A 15,827-nucleotide genomic window follows, 5' to 3' on the forward strand; every position below is an offset into this window, starting at 1 on the left:
ACTAGAGTCACTAACGCGGCAGCAGGCCCTCGCCCAGAATGTTTTAGATGGTCAGATCAGCAGGCCCTTGCTCCAAATGATTTTGAGGGTCACCAGCAGGCTATCAATCATAATTTTTCAATTGTCTGTATGATGCCCTACTTTATTTGTAAAAAAAAGTGTATTGGAGTGCCAGTTCCTTGTAATTTTTGGCAACCCTTTCACTTAGTGCATAGGCTTTAGGAGTCCTACTACATGAACAATTGCACCACAATGTGAATGAGGCTCTCCTTTATGTGATATACAGGTTGTATTGGAGTGCCTGGGAATACAGGGAATCCCCTTTACAGAGGAAGAGGTTCTAAGTCAGCTGTCTAAAATTAATACAAATAAGTCACGGGGGCCTGATGGGATACACCCAATGCTATTAAAAGAGCTCAGCGGTGAACTAGCAAAACCATTAACAAATGTATTTAACCTATCACTGGCAACAGGAGTCGTAAAGAGAGGATTGTGGAAAATCTAAAATCCCATGGATTGAAAGATGAAAACCAGCATGGGTTTACTTCAGGGAGATCATGTCAAACTAATCTTATAGATTTTTTTGATTGGGTGACTAAAATAATAGATGGCGGAGGTGCAGTAGACATTGTTTATCTAGATTTTAGTAAGGCTTTTGATACTGTCCCACATAGAAGGCTTATCAATAAATTGCAGTCTTTGGGCTTGGAGTCCCATATTGTTGAATGGATTAGGCAGTGGCTGAGGGACAGAACACAGAGAGTTGTAGTCAATGGAGTATATTCAGACCATGGTCTTGTTACCAGTGGGGTACCTCAGGGATCTGTTCTGGGACCCATATTGTTTAATATCTTTATCAGCGAAATTGCAGAAGGCATCGATGGTAAGGTGTCTTTTTACTGATGACACAAAGATTTGCAACAGGGTTGATGTTCCTAGAGGGATACACCAAATGGAAAAGGATTTAGGAAAACTAGAAGAATGGTCAAAAATCTGGCAACTAAAATTTAATGTTGATAAGTACAAGATAATGCACCTGGGGCGTAAAAACCCAAGAGCAGAATATAAAATCAGTGATACAGTCCTAACCTCAGTATCTGAGGAAAGGGATTTAGGGGTCATTATTTCAGAAGACTTAAAGGTAGGCAGACAATGTCATAGAGCAGCAGGAAATGCTAGCAGAATACTTGCGTGTATAGGGAGAGGAATTACCAGTAGAAAGAGGGAGGTGCTCATGCTGCTCTACAGAGCACTAGTGAGACCTCATTTGGAGTATTGTGCTCAGTACTGGAGACCAGATCTCCAGAAGGATATTGATACTTTGGAGAGAGTTCAAAGAAGAGCTACTAAACTAGTACATGGATTGCAGGATAAAACTTACCAGGAAAGATTAAAGGACCTTAACATGTATAGCTTGGAAGAAAGACGAGACAGAGGGGATATGATAGAAACGTTTAAATACATAAAGGGAATCAACAAGGTAAAAGAGGAGAGAATATTTAAAAGAAGAAAAACTGCTACAAGAGGACATAGTTTTAAATTCGAGGGGCAAAGGTTTAAAAGTAATATCAGGAAGTATTACTTTACTGAGAGAGTAGTGGATGCATGGAATAGCCTTCCTGCAGAAGTGGTAGCTGCAAATACAGTCAAGGAGTTTAAGCATGCATGGGATAGGCATAAGGCCATCCTTCATATAAGATAGGGCCAGGGGCTATTCATAGTATTCAGTATATTGGGCAGACTAGATGGGCCAAATGGTTCTTATCTGCCGACACATTCTATGTTTCTGTTCTTTGTAATTTTTGGCAGCACTTGCACTTTATATACAAGTAAATATACAGGAAAGAATGTTTCCGGACAATTTTTCCTCTAAACTCAAATTTTTTATTCGGTTTTGTGCGTATTATTGTCCGTCTGTAAAAGTGGCGTACTATTCGGACAATATTGTTCCCAGCAGCGACCTGGCAGTCCAAGATGCATCCAGACATCTTTCCCATGCTGTTCCCGAACCATTTTGGTGGTGTTTCCATCAATTTCTGACCTTTTCCTATGAACCAGGCACCCTCCCCTCTTCAGATCAGGGGGTGCCCGGTTTAATGCTCAGGTTCTCCCATTGACTTGGAGATTAATGTTTTAGATAGATAGAGGGTGGTGGGCCCAACCTGATTTAGGCAGTGGTGTTGCCAGAAGTAGGTACCACTGGCTCCCCAGGAAATGGCGACATTTAACTGTATCCATATCTACACTTTTTAGGGGCCGTTATGTATGTGGCGCTATTACTGTCAGGGGCACTATTTCCTTGTCATAATTAGTTTTGGGCACACTATGTGTGGCACTACCCACATAGTGTGGTTCTAGTATTTTCAGGAAGGCTATCTAGTGAAACTATTGACACAGAGCTAAAGTGGACAAAAGAGTAGGTATTTTATGTCAATATTCAGCTCTCTATAGCCCGGGGCAACAGCCCACCCACAATGTATTCATGAACTATTAGCATATCCATTCCCAGCTCTGCATTTACTGACTGCTGGGTTTCTCCACAGGTTTAATCACTACACTGTATTAGCTCTTCTATGCCTCACTAGTAGAATCTCAGATTTGCGCAATGGCAGTATCATAGCCCATGAGGTTTATCCGAGGTGTGGTTATTGCTGATTGAAAAGCTATTCATTTATCTGTTGCTATTTTCTGACTCAGGACTAGTTGAAGAGACTCTGCTGGTGCTTGGGTTAGAGGGATCTTACAGGGTCCTCCTTGCGGGGGGCCCTGGGGTCTTCAAGTTTTATTGTGGGTTGGCATGTTTTTGACCTGCAGGATGGCTCAAGGATTGGAAGATACCGTGCAACTTCTTGTTGCGACTAAACATCGGAAGGAGGTTGGTTTGGACCAGATCGTGCATGATGTCTTGAAGAAACTGGATTACCTTAAGGTAGATCAGGTATTGGGGTTACAGGATTTTCCTCGCCAAGGCATTTATGATATATCACCTTTGTCTCTGCAAGCTTATGTGAACGTGTTTTCATGAATCTGAAGAAGGTGAAAGAAGAAGGACAGAATAAAACTTTGAGGAAAGTATCAGTGCAACCACTTTTTTAGAAGAAAAAGGTGACTGTTATTGTTCATATGTACAAGGTACCTGGTGAGGTTGTGAGTATGTTCTTGGCAAGATATTGTGCAGATTTGGAATTTGTGGAGAGATTGAGGAGTAAGCATGGTTATCTGAACTGTAAAATGAAATACTTAGTTCATTTGAAACCGGATGTTAATATGCCACATGGTGTTAAAAGTATACCCCACATGTTTTTTATTGGAGGAGAGAGAGGTTTTTGTTTTTACGATGGTCAGATTAGTTTCTGCAGACAATGTAAAGCATGAGGGCATATCCAAGCAAATTGTCCTGTAAATGGTCAGTGTTGCAGAAATTGTGGCCAGATTGGGCATGTGGCTAAAGATTGTTAGACTTCTAAGGCATATGATGTATGTGGGAGTGGTGGACATTTAGCAAAACAATGCTTTGTCTGGAAGAAAGCGAAGCAAACATATGCTGATATTGTTGGAGGTTCTAAGGTTGAAGAAGCAAGAAGAGAGTTTCCTAATAAATGCAATCAGGAAAACAAGAGTAATGAAAAGGTTTCAGGAGTTTCTGTTATTGTCACTGGTGATGGTAAAGGAAAAGTGGAGGGAAAAGGTAAGGCGTCGGCTGGTAAAAAGGGGAGCCTTGAAACTGCTAATGAATCGAAAATGGAGACTCAGGTTCTTGCTCAAAATGGTGGACAAAAGGTGGAGACAGGGTTTGTGTCTTTGTTTGAAGGAAGCATTTCTATTGAGGCAGCAGGTAAGGAAGATATATGTCTAGACCCTGTTATTGGAAGCTGAAGGTTATGGAGAAGGTGAAAACATGGAGTGTCAGGAGGAAGGAAGTGGGGATGATTCGATTACGCCAGGGCAGCAGGAATTGCAGAGTGAAGAAGAGGTGGGTGAACTGGATAGCAAAGAAGAAGAGATAGATATTGATGAAGATATGGCGATTGGTTCCCAAAGAAAGCATTATAAGACAGGTGGTAGTTGGTCAGAAAGGCAGGAAGATACTGTTGATCCTGGAATTTATCATAGTGACAGGGACTCCTCTGAGGGGTCGCCTGATGTTGAGCACAGCTTGAGTAGAAAGATTGGTGGGTATGACAGCAAATCAGAGTCATGATGGATAAGTTTCAGAAAATAATATTTTTTGTGATGATGAGTATTGTTGTAGCCACACTGAACGTGAGGGGCATCTGCTCCAGTGTCAGGAGGGCAGCAGTATTTGATTTTTTGGAGGATGTGCAAGCTGATATTATATGTTTACAGGAATGTGCAATAAGATCATGTCCTCATGAGAGTGAATGGAAGAAAGGACAGTCCTTTTGGTCAACTGGTTTGGATAATAAAAGTGAAGGAGTTGGTATTTTAATTAGAAGTAGTCATGTTGTTGTTTTAGACTGTAAAATTGTTTTACCTGGGTGTTTTATGATTTTAAACTTGGAGTTTTTAGGACAAAGGATCCATGTTTTCAACATATATGCTCCTGCTGAGAAACAAGCACGGTTGCCTTTTTTTGAGACTCTAAAGTTTTATTTGCCTGGCAGAGATTTTACAGTGGTAGCTGGTGATCTTAATTGCATTAGATCTGTCAAAGATAGAGAAGGCGTTGTTGAAGCTAGGGTGGACGGTTCCTCAACTGTGCTAAATGATATAATACAAGACTTGCATTACACTGATGTGGGGCTGATGGTGGACACTGAGGAAAAATTCACATATTTTGCAGATAGTGGGCGCTGCAAATCTCGTTTAGATTATGTGTTGGTGTCAGAAGGCGTTAAAGCTTCTCGTTGTTCTCCAATGATGACCCCCTTTTCATATCATAAGATTGTTTGTGCTGAAATCAGTGTGAATGAGTCCATCATCTTTGGTAAAGGATTTTGGAAATTAAATTTTGAATTGTTAAAGCAAGAGGAAGTATTAATGGGTTTTAAGCAAGTTTTTGATTCCTCTGTGTACAGTCAGTCAGATTTTAAGAGTTTGCTGTTCTTGTATCCAAGCTGGCAGCAATATATAAATTTAAACAGATAGGATTAGAGAGGTGAATCAATAAATTTTGCAGATTAAAGAAGAAATAAAGGCAAATCTGAAAAACAGAGAGAAGAATATAGTGTACCAGGCAAAAATACAGCATATGGAAGAAAATGAACAGTGTTCCCGATATATTTTAAGTGTTTTAAATCCAAAGGTTGTTTTAAGTCTGTTTAAACATCGAGAGATGAAGCAACCGGATCTGATATAGTGAATGAGATTGAATGAGAATCGGTATTCTCTAATGATGACTTCCTTTTCCGATCATAAGATTGTTTGTGCTGAAATCAGTGTCAATGAATCCATCATATTTGGCAAAGGAATTTGGAAATTAACCCCTTAAGGACCGGGCTCATTTTCACCTTCAGCACCAGGCCATTTTTTTTAAATCTGACCAGTGTCACTTTATGTAGTGATAACTTTAAAACGCTTAGACTTATCCAGGCCATTCTGAGATTGTTTTTTCGTCACATATTGTACTTCATGACACTGGTAAAATTTGTAAAAAATAAATAATGTTTATTTATAAAAAAAATGCCAAATTTACCAAAAATTTGTAAAAAATTGCAAACTTCCAAGTTTCAATTTCTCTACTTCTATAATACATAGTAATACCTACAAAAATAGTTATTACTTTACATTCCCCATATGTCTACTTCATGTTTGGATCATTTTGGGAATGACATTTTATTTTGTGGGGATGTTACAAGGCTTAGAAGTTTAGAAGCAAATCTTGAATTTTTTAAGAAATTTTCAAAAACCCACTTTTCAAGGACCAGTTCAGGTCTGAAGCCACCCAAAAATGACCCCATTCTAGAAACTACACCCCTTAAGGTATTCAAAACTGATTTATTTTTTAGTGTCTCCAAAGTCTGAGAGCCATAGTTTTTTCAGTTTTTGGGTGATTATCTTGGGTAGGGTCTAATTTTTTGTGGGATGAGATGACGGTTTGATTGGCGCTATTTTGGTGTGCGTGTGACTTTTTGATCGCTTGCTATTATACTTTTTGTGATGTAAGGTAACAAAAAATTGTTTATTTAGCACAGTTTTTATTTTTTATTTTTTACGGTGTTCATCTGAGGGGTTAGGTCATGTGATATTATTATAGAGCTGGTCGATGCGGACGTGGCGATACCTAATATGTATACTTTTTTTATTTATGTTAGTTTTACACAATAATATAATTTTTGAAACAAAAAAAAAAATCATGTTATAGTGTCTCCATTGTCTGAGACCCATAGTTTTTATATTTTTTGGGTGATTGTCTCATGTATGGGCTCATTTTTTGCAGGATGAGGTGATGGTTTGATTGGTACTATTTTGGCGTACATACGACTTTTTTGATCACTTTTATTACCTTTTTTGGGAAGTTAGGTGGGCAAAATTTCAATTTCCTCATAGTTTTTATTTTTTTATTTTTATGGCATTCACCGTGCGGGGAAAGTCACATGACTGTTTTATAGATCAGGTCGTTACGGACGCAGCAATACCTAATATGTGTAGTGTATTCTTTTTTTATTTTATTTTTATTCAGTGATAAATGTGTTTTTTAACTTTTTTTTTACCCAGACCCACTTGGTTCTTTAAGATCCAGTGGTTCTGATGTCTGTATAATACAGTACAGTACGCTATATAGTGTATTGTACTGTATTTTACTTACACTTTGTCTGAACAGATCTATGCCTTTAGCACAGATCTGTTCAGCACCATGGACAGCAGGATGCCTGAGAAGGTGTCCTGTTGCCATGGGAACCTTCCCCGTCTGCCACAACTGAGCAGACGGGGAATGGGAAGGAGGGGAGCTCCCTCCCTCTGTGACACCATCCTGTCTGGGCGCTGCAAAGGCACAGCAGCCCTCCGATGGGAAAGGGAGGGAGCTCCCTGACCGTTAATCTTTTCCATACAACGGTCCGTACGGGGGGGCTTTATATAAATTTAGACCGATAGGATTAGAAGTGGATCAAGAAATTTTGCAGATTCAAGAATAAATAAAGGCAAATCTGAAAAACAGAGGGAAGAATATAGCGTATCAGGCAAAAATACAGCATATGGAAGAAAATGAACAGTGTTCCCGATATTTTTTTTAAAAGTAGGGTTAAAATTTAAATCTTAGAGAGGGCTCACCAGCTGCTCCAGAATGGTATGGGTGCACCTGCAGGAGGATTCACCCAGTCCTCTGGAACAATTAAAAAAGCAGGTAACAGTAGCAGGGCACACCAGACACTTAATGTCACACGGAGGGTTAATTTACAAATTATTTATTAGAGATAGTGACATATGATAATTAAAACATATTCAAAAATGCTAAAATGCTAAAATCCTATGGAAATCTTAAAACATATAATGTCCTTGATTGTGTCCGATGGTAAATAAACGAAATATTGTAATAAAAGGTAGTCTTTCTTGAGAGTTTTGTAAACTCACACTTTATTCCTTATTAAGACCGAAGTAGAGGAATTGGTCAGGTGAGATCGTTGAGGGAGTAATCACTCCAATAGTATGGCAATACCGCTGGGTTTTTTACTGCCTGCTTACAAAATAGACCGGATTGGTTTACTCACTGTTTCAGTTGATACCGGACCCATTTACCTCACTCGTGGCGTCCCACGTATAGTAAAGGTGATGTTGGCAGTAATGCGGTGCGGTTTGATTTGTTGCGGTAATGTTGGAAGATTCTCGGGATCCTCGGTGGTCGGGTGTCGATGCGTTATTTTTGAGATGGTCTGGTCACTCTAATCCTCAATACAATTGTCCAGATTTACAGAGTTACGTCAGAAAATACCAATCTCAGCAAAGAACAGCAAGTATCCAGCTTTCCTGGGTATCAAAGTAAAAGAGCACCGATCCCTCTCTTCAAGCGCTTTTTATCCTCAAATGCCGTATTTGTTTCTCATGGGATTAAGTTACCATACGCGTTTCGGAGCTTATTCCAGCTCCTCCAGCAGCGTGTGTGACAGTTTATTTTCAAGTTAGTTAAATATTGTGTTCAGGGCCACTTCACAGCAGCCGCTAGTGTGATCTAATCTTACTGTCTGCTAAAGTCTCCTGGTCTGGGATTCGAACCCACAACCTCCAATCTATCAGTGGCAAAGCATTTACCCTCACAGCCATAAAGGCTGCATTACAACTGACTGGAAAAAATAAATAAATAAAAAAATACATCTATACACATGACAGCTGCCCAAACACACCTAGCACTGCTATATCTGTATATGACAGCTGTCCCTGCACACTCAGCTCTGCTATATCTCTATATATGACAGCTGCCCCAGGAAACCCAGCTCTACTACATCTATACACATGACAGCTGCCGAAACACAGCCAGCTCTGCTACATCTATACACATGACAGCTGCCCCCAACACACCAGCACTGCTATATCTCTATATGACAGCTGTCCCAGCACACTCAGCTCTGCTATATCTCTATATATGACAGCTGCCCCAGCAAACCCAGCTCTACTACATCTATACACATGACAGATGCCTAAACACACCCAGCTCTGCTACATCTATACACATGACAGCTGCACCAGCACACTCAGCTCTGCTATATCTCTATATATGACAGCTGCCCCAGCAAACCCAGCTCTACTACATATATACATGACAGATGCCCAAACACACCCAGCTCTGCTACATCTATACACATGACAGCTGCACCAGCACACTCAGCTCTACTATATCTCTATATATGACAACTGCCCCAGCAAACCCAGCTCTACTACATCTATACACATGACAGCTGCCGAAACACAGCCAGCTCTGCTACATCTATACACATGACAGCTGTCCCAGCACACTCAGCTCTGCTATATCTCTATATATCTATCTACTGTATAGCAATACTTAGAGATATATAGATGTAGCAGGGCTGGTTGTGCTGGATCAGCTATCATATATAGAGATATAGCAGAGCTGAGTGTGCTGGGGCAGCTGTCATATAGAGATATAGCAGTGCTGGGTGTGTTTGGGCAGCTGTCATGTGTATAGATGTAGCAGAGCTGGGTTTGCTGGGGCAGCTGTCATATATAGAGATATAGCAGAGCTGAGTGTGCTGGGACAGCTGTCATATAGAGATATAGCAGTGCTGGGTGTGTTTGGGCAGCTGTCATATGCATAGATGTAGCAGAGCTGGGTTTGCTGGGGCAGCTATCATATATAGAGATATAGCAGAGCTGAGTGTGCTGGAACAGCTGTCATATAGAGATATATCTGAGATACTGCTATATCTGTATATGACAGCTGTCTCAGCACATTCAGCTCTGCTACACCTCTATATATGAGCAGCTGCCATGTGTATAGATGTACACTTAGCCAGCTATAACAGTAGAAGTCTCATATTTTTTCAGCCAGCAGCAAGGCAGCTGGTATGGTCTAGTGGTTAGCTGCTCTGCCTCTGAAGCAGAAGGTCGTGGGTTCAAATCCCAGCAGACTCTTTTCTGAAATACAAGCACTGAGTCCATATAAGGACATACAGGTCGGGACACAATACAAGGCGGGACACAGGAAGAGGCTGCATCGCATCGCTGACATGGAGGTAAGTAGAAGTGTTTATTATATTTTTTTTAATACCCGACTGTTACTGCCATGGGGGAGCGGGAGGCACCTGATACTGGCAGTGGCACCTGATACTGGCACATGGGGGGAGGGGGGTTGGCACCCGATACTGGCACCTGGGGGGGGGGAGGGGGGTTGGCACCTGATACTGGCACATGGGGGGGGAAGAGGCACCTGATACTGGCACATGGGGGGGAGTGGGGTTGGCACCTGATACTGGCATGGGGGGGGGGAGGGAGAGAGGCACCTGATACTGGCATGGGGGGGGGGAGGGAGAGAGGCACTTGATACTGGCACTTTTTTGTGGTGGTGGGGGGGGGGAAGGTGGCACTATGATACTGGGACATAGGGGGGGGGGAGGCACCTGATACTGGCACCTGGAGGGGAGAGGGGGGGTTGGCACTTGATACTGGCACATGGGGGGGGAGGCACCTGATACTGGCACATGGGGAGGGGGGAGGGAGAGAGGCACTTGATATTGGCACTTTTTAGTGGGGGGGGGGGGGGGAGATGGCACTATGATACTGGCACATGGGGGGAGAGGCACTTAATACTGGCACTTTTTTGTGGGGGAGATGGCACTATGATACTGGCACATGGGGGGAAGAGAGAGGCACTTGATACTGGCACATGGGGGGTGGGAAGGAGAGAGGCACTTGATACTGGCACATGGGGGGAGATGGCACTATGATACTGGGACATGTGGGGGGGGGAAAGGCACTTGATACTGGCACATGATGGGGGCACTTACTGGCACATTATTGGGGGGCATTATGGGGGACACTAGGCCGGCAGCCTATCAGAGGCCGGACACTGAGGGGCATCTACTGGGGCACTATATATGGGGCATTTTATACTGGTACATTTTGGGGGGCACTAGCAGGAAGGGGGGAGAGGAGCACTATGGGGGAATTTACTGGGGGCACTATATAGGGGTATTTTATACTGGCACATTATGGGGGCACTATGGGGACATTAGCTCAACTGGGGGCATTACAAGGGGGTATTTTTGCACTGTCACATTATAAGGAGAATTATTACTACTGGGGGGGGGGGGCATTATGGTGGGTTTTATTACTGCCCCATGGTATGACCCCCTAGTAGCAGCACCAGCCTCTCCCTGCTCTGCTATCCCTCTGCCCCTTCTCCAAATCCTTATTATAAAATCTTTCTCATTCGGATAAAGCACAACATCAGCTCCGCCGAGCCCCCGGCCAAAGTGTGGAAGTGGCGTCCGAGATCCCCAAGGGCCAAGCCAAGTAACTGTAAGTGTTCATGTGGAGTATGTTTATGTTATGCACATATAGCCTACACTGTGCCCCACAATATACAGTATACCGCTACACTGTGCCCCACAATGTACAGTATACCTCTATACTGTGCCCCACAATATACAGTATACCGCTACACAATATACAGTATACCTCTATACTGTGCCCCACAATGTACAGTATACCTCTATACTGTGCCCCACAATGTACAGTATACTGCTACACTGTGCCCCACAATATACAGTATACCTCTACACTGTGCCACACAATGTACAGTATACCTCTACACTGTGCCTCACAATATACAGTATACTGCTACTGTGCCACACAATATACAGTATACCTCTACACTGTGCCCCACAATATACAGTATACCGCTACACTGTGCCACACAATATACAGTATACCGCTACACTGTGCCTCACAATATACCTCTACACTGTGCCACACAATATACAGTATACCGCTACACTGTGCCACACAATATACAGTATACCGCTACACTGTGCCACACAATATACAGTATACCTCTACACTGTGCCACACAATATACAGTATACCGCTACACTGTGCCACACAATATACAGTATACCTCTACACTGTGCCACACAATATACAGTATACCTCTATACTGTGCCACACAATATACAGTATACCTCTACACTGTGCCACATAATATACAGTATACCTCTACACTGTGCCACACAATATACAGTATACCTCTACACTGTGCCACATAATATACAGTATACCTCTACACTGTGCCACACAATATACAGTATACCGCTACACTGTGCCCCACAATATACAGTATACCTCTACACTGTGCCACACAATATACAGTATACCTCTACACTGTGCCACACAATATACAGTATACCGCTACACTGTGCCAAAGGAGTGGGGTTTACACAGGAGGAGGGAGGTGCGAAGCGCGCTGAGGGGGGCCCTTACAAATATTTGCTGTGGGGCCCAGTCACTTCTAGTTACGCCCCTGACTGCCAACATCACCTTTACTATACGTGGGACGCCACGAGTGAGGTAAATGGGTCCGGTATCAACTGAAACAGTGAGTAAACCAATCCGGTCTATTTTGTAAGCAGGCAGTAAAAAACCCAGCGGTATTGCCATACTATTGGAGTGATTACTCCCTCAACGATCTCACCTGACCAATTCCTCTACTTCGGTCTTAATAAGGAATAAAGTGTGAGTTTACAAAACTCTCAAGAAAGACTACCTTTTATTACAATATTTTGTTTATTTACCATCGGACACAATCAAGGACATTATATGTTTTAAGATTTCCATAGGATTTTAGCATTTTAGCATTTTTGAATATGTTTTAATTATCATATGTCACTATCTCTAATAAATAATTTGTAAATTAACCCTCCGTGTGACATTAAGTGTCTGGTGTGCCCTGCTACTGTTACCTGCTTTTTTTTAAAAGTGTTTTAGACCCATAGGTTGTTTTAAGTCTGTTTTAACATCAACAGGTGAAGCAACCGGATCTGATATGGTGAATGAGATTACCGGCTTTTATAAAAATCTTTTCAGTAATGAAAGTAAAGCTAGCAAAAAAGAAATAGATGACTATTGTATGATTCTAGAAAATAATATCCCTGATGAGAAGATTTGTGTTTTAAATAATGAGGTGCAGGAGGAGGAGGTCAAAAGAGCTGTGGAGAAGATGGCAAGAGGGAAAACTCCAGGCTCGGACGGCCTCCCCGCTGAGTTTTATAAGGTGTGCTGGGATTTTATTGGAAAGGAGGTAATTCGGGTTGTGCAATATGTTTTTAACACAGGTATTTTATCAAATTCTATGAAGAAAGGTGTTATTACGTTGGTGCATAAGAAGGGGGATAAAAGAGATATCAAAAACTGGCGCCCGATATCCTTGTTAAATAGTGACTACAAAATTGTTACCAAAATCATAGCGGATAGGATGTCAGAAATGATTGGCTTGATGGTAGGGGAGTATCAGATCTGTGCAGTACCGGGTAGGAGGATTTCTGATAATTTGATGCTTTTAAGGGATATTGTGTATCATACAAATGTTAATAATGGGGTTTTATTGGCTGAATCTATTGATTTTGAGAAGGCATACGACAAGGTTTCTCATAGGTTCATGTTTGCGGCACTTGCACGCTTGGGGATTCCTGAGAAGTTGTTGCTAATTATAAAGGGGCTTTACCAAGGTGTTACCAGTCAGATTTTGATTAATGGTCATGTTGGGGAGAATATTAGGATATTATCTGGTGTGAGGCAGGGATGCCCGCTGTCTCCAATACTTTTTATTTGCATTATGGAAGCTCTACTGAAAAATGTGCAGAGGGACAAGTGTGTGGATGGTTTTCTGATCCCTGGTAGCAATGGAGGAACTGTGAAGTCCCTGGGCTACATGGATGATGTGGTCTTTATTTGTAGTTCACAAGCAGATTTAAATAGAGTTCATTTGCATACAAGAAGATTTTGTTGTATAGCAGGGATGTCAATTAATTGGAGTAAAACTCAACTATGTAATTTTGGTAAGAAGGTGGATGTGGAGGTGGAAGGTGTGATCCAAAAGAATGAACTGAAAGTACTGGGGATTGTTTTTAGTAAAGATCTTAAAGGAGAGAGTAGTTACAAAGAGTTGGAAAAGAAAGTAGATATGAAGATTCATTTTTGGAAATTGATAAATTTGTCACTGAAAGGGAATATTTTAATTATAAAGACTGTGATTCTCCCTTTGCTACTGTGTACAGCAGTGATTTTTCCACCTACACAGTTATGGACTTTTGGACGAGCTTTTTGTGCTTTTTGGTGATCAAATATAGAGAAAGTGAAGAGGACAATTGTAATGAGCAGTAGCAGAATGGGAGGATATGATTTTCCGAATTGACTTATTTCTAAAAATGCATTATTTTTTAAATGTTTTCAAGACTTTTAAGCGCTCTTTTAGAACATCTCATATGTGCAGATATTTAGCAGGATGGCTTTTTATCAAGTGGGGCTGGTGTGAAAAGGATTTGAGGAGACCAATGTCATTTGTACTGCCTTCCTTTTATGTGGTCCTTAAGTTCTTTAATGATCAGTATGAACTAAGCTCTTTGGGTAACCCTGAGAAAGATAAAATTATGCAACATTTTAAAAGTAAAGAGGTTTTATGTGATGTAATGTACAACCAAGTAAGACGTGGAAACTTTTTTTATGGTTTTGGTGTAACAAATAAACAAAAATACATTGTTTGGTTGTCATCACGTGGTCGTCTCCCAACCAGAGCATTGTTACAGTATATGGTAGAGGGATTCCAGTGACAAATAAATGTCCAAGAGTGGGTTGTGGAGGCATTGAGGACATTCAGCATGTTTTTTGGAGCTGTCCTTTTGCCAGACAATGTTTTAAGATGTTAGAAAGATTTTTTATAGCGCTTTTAGGTCTTTACAATTTTTCTTTTGAATGTGTTTTAGTTGGTCAAGATCTTAATACCCAATGTATTTATTGGATTATTTTTAGTATTTTTAAAGAAGTTTTATGGAATAAAAGAAATCTTCTAGTTTTTAAGCATTTGTCTCTTTCTCCTGAAGATTGCAGAAGATTTTTTTTTATCAAGATTGTTTACAGTTTATTTGGTTGACAAGAAAAGAAATGGACAAGATAAGACAGAGGATATTTGGAAGATTATGCAAAGGAAAAGACTTCTTTGAGGTATCTTGACTAACAAATTTGTTTTAGGAATTTCCCGATTATGTTTTTTAAGGCCTCGATTTTGTGATTCATTTTGCTTGAAATGATGTGTGATTATCAAGGGTCTTTGAACTGAGGAAAAAGAAAATAATTAAATAAATCCGACGAGTGATTATTGCTAGTTGAAAACTTTTCCCAATACCCCGCCATGATGACTTGAAATACAGTCAGCATTGGCAATTTTTGATAGTCTCTGAGGAGACTGGATTATGCTGTGAAAACTAGAGAACTTGCTTGAGAAGCCTACCTAAGTAATTTATGCCTGTCATTGTGTATGACTACTTTATGGTATTTTTGTCTATTTGGGTTTCAAATTTCCTGTTGCATTGTTATAGGCATCATAACGTCTCTACCAAGTATACTATCAGTGCGTTAAATGGTTATAAGGGTGCACTCACAGGTGGCATCTTTAGACTCTGGGTTTTGCCCTCAGATTTGCCAAGAACTTGCTGCTGATAGGGTGTCATGGCCAGAGAGGGTGATTACAAGCTCAAAAGTTCACATAAATCCAGCTTAATAATTTGCCTTAGAAAGCGAAGTTGTCTATATATCGTCTCCGTGACTTCAACAGCAGATTGATACAGGTTTTACTGAGCTATAATTACCTGCGTTTTACAAAACGTCATGCAGAGGTTCATATAAGATCTGGAAAAAGTGGTGCTGGAGGGCTAGAACCACTATGCTGCCCAACATGTTCTGACAGGTCAGTCACAGTTTGTATATCAAACTGGGGCCAGTGTTCTGTTCTAGATCTCGAACCCCTATTTGTAATTGACATGCTCCTCAGATGATTTCCTGGTGCTATCACCAGAAAGTCACTGGTAATGTAATCCCCTAATACATATGTGAAAGTTCCCTTTATAATTCTAGGAAGCAGGTACTAGTGCACGGTATGGTAAAAGGTGGAGCTATATAAAGAAGGGAAACGCAGTCGGTAAAAAAGTCACGACTTCAATCACTCTGCAGAGAGCCCGGGTAGTTCAGTCAGTAGAGCATCAGACTTTTAATCTGAGGGTCCAGGGTTCAAGTGAAGAAGGGTGAGGGGGTTCAAATGTATCCCACAGACCCTGGGAGAGTAGCACTAAGCTGGCATGTGTGATTTGTCATACCCATGTTTATATTGTAATTTTATCTCTCTCCAAGTCAGTACCGGACTGTCC

At 41.2% G+C, this 15,827-nt stretch overlaps 1 non-coding gene and 1 pseudogene across 1 annotated transcript; both read left to right on the forward strand.

The window, feature by feature from the left end:
- Nucleotides 1-2,594: 2,594 nt before the first annotated feature.
- On the forward strand, nucleotides 2,595-2,750 carry LOC122929796 (annotated as a pseudogene).
- Nucleotides 2,751-14,730: 11,980 nt separating this feature from the next.
- LOC122929780 lies at nucleotides 14,731-14,869 on the forward strand. The gene has a single exon (XR_006388007.1). It is a non-coding gene; the product is annotated as a U4 spliceosomal RNA (small nuclear RNA).
- The last annotated feature ends 958 nt before the right edge of the window (nucleotides 14,870-15,827 follow it).

This window comes from Bufo gargarizans, chromosome 2 (assembly GCF_014858855.1).
Source record: "Bufo gargarizans isolate SCDJY-AF-19 chromosome 2, ASM1485885v1, whole genome shotgun sequence".
NCBI classification, from domain to species: domain Eukaryota; kingdom Metazoa; phylum Chordata; class Amphibia; order Anura; family Bufonidae; genus Bufo; species Bufo gargarizans.